This window comes from Protobothrops mucrosquamatus, unplaced genomic scaffold (assembly GCF_001527695.2).
Source record: "Protobothrops mucrosquamatus isolate PMUCROS unplaced genomic scaffold, P.Mucros_1.0 scaffold5163, whole genome shotgun sequence".
Taxonomy (NCBI): domain Eukaryota; kingdom Metazoa; phylum Chordata; class Lepidosauria; order Squamata; family Viperidae; genus Protobothrops; species Protobothrops mucrosquamatus.
Window position 1 is genome coordinate 6,861 of NW_015391034.1, and position 1,563 is coordinate 8,423.

Genomic DNA, 1,563 nt, shown 5'->3' on the forward strand with positions numbered 1-1,563 from the left:
GAGGGGACACCTTTATAGACATCAAAGAATCCATTCAGGAGAGAAACTGCATAAATGCCTGGAGTGTGGAAAGAGCTTCAGTCAGAGGGGACACCTTTATAGACATCAAAGAATCCATTCAGGAGAGAAACTGCATAAATGCCTGGAGTGTGGAAAGAGCTTCAGTCAGAGGGGACACCTTTATAGACATCAAAGAATCCACCTGGCCATGGACAAAAAAAAAGCCAAACCCTGCCAGCTTCTCGTAGCCCCGAACAGGCAAGGAAAGTCGGAGAGATAAAAATGGCCGCCACGGCATTAGTGACTGAAACTAAGTGACATGCCTAGAGAGACCTTTTTGGTCGCAATTCTGAATTTCTAATGTAAGTACCCTTCCTGAATTAATTTAATTAATTTGTTTTTATGAAAACTGGCTAAATGAACTCTCGTACCTGGGGGACTACCTGTAAATGCCTCCAGTGTGGAAAGAGCTTTACTGAAAGTCAAGGTCTCCATAAACATCAAAGCATTCACAGAGGAGAAAAAGCATATAAATGTCGGGAGTGTGGAAGGAGCTGTAGTCAGAGGAAAACCTTTACAGACATCAAAGACTCCATTCAGGAGAGAAACCATATAAATGCCTGGAGCGTGGAAAGGGTTTCTGTGGGAAGGGAAGTCTTTATCAGCATCAATCCACTCGGGAGAAAAAACAATACAAATACCTTGAGTGTGGAAAGAGCTTTATTGTTTGTGGACACCTCTATCGACATCAAAGAATTCACATGGGGAAAAAATGCTAAATATGCCTTCAGTCACAACAGTACCACTGAAATAACAATAGCATTTAGGCTTATATGCCGCCCCATATGCTTTACAGCGGACTCTGGGAGATTTCCAAGGTAAACATTATTTGCATATTGCCGCCAGCAATCTGGGTCCTCCTTTTACCATCCTCAGAAGGATGGATGGCTGAGTCAAGGCTTGAGCGCTGTCAGAATCAAACTCCAGGCTGTGGACAGTCTGCCTGCAATACTGCACTAAGAAGCTACTTGAACGTTTATCACAGACCTAAGTACAGCTCAGTAAGACAGCTGTGAACTCTTACCCTTCATTGCCATCTCAATCTGTGTGTCAACATGAGTATATATTGTATTCTCAGCCCAAACATTCAGGAGTAAGTAAACTTATGGACAGCACCATTTTATTATTCACTTTATTGCTACACTCTGTTTAATGATTGTGCTATTCTGTGATGCCAAATAGTGGAATTTGAATAATTTTACACACTTTTTCAAGGGCTATGTAATTTTACTCAGTAGCTGCACACCCAGGAATTTGATGCTGGTAACCATTTCCACAAGTGAATCATTAATGCACAGAGAAGTGTGGCTGTGTGGTTTTTCCGGTATTTAAAATTAGGCTGTTTTCCTTACGCCAGATCACCAACCCTTCAACCTCCTTGCGGTAAGCACCCTCATTGTCATCATGAATAAGGACCGCTACTGTTGTATCATCTGCGAACTTCACAATATGGTTGGTGGCAAATCTAGCACAACAGTCACGGGTCAACAGGGTGAACAGCAG

At 42.4% G+C, this 1,563-nt stretch overlaps 1 pseudogene; it reads left to right on the top strand.

Annotated features, from left to right (window-relative positions):
- Positions 1 to 1,563, top strand: part of LOC107299598 — a 21,273-nt pseudogene that overhangs the window by 6,851 nt on the left and 12,859 nt on the right.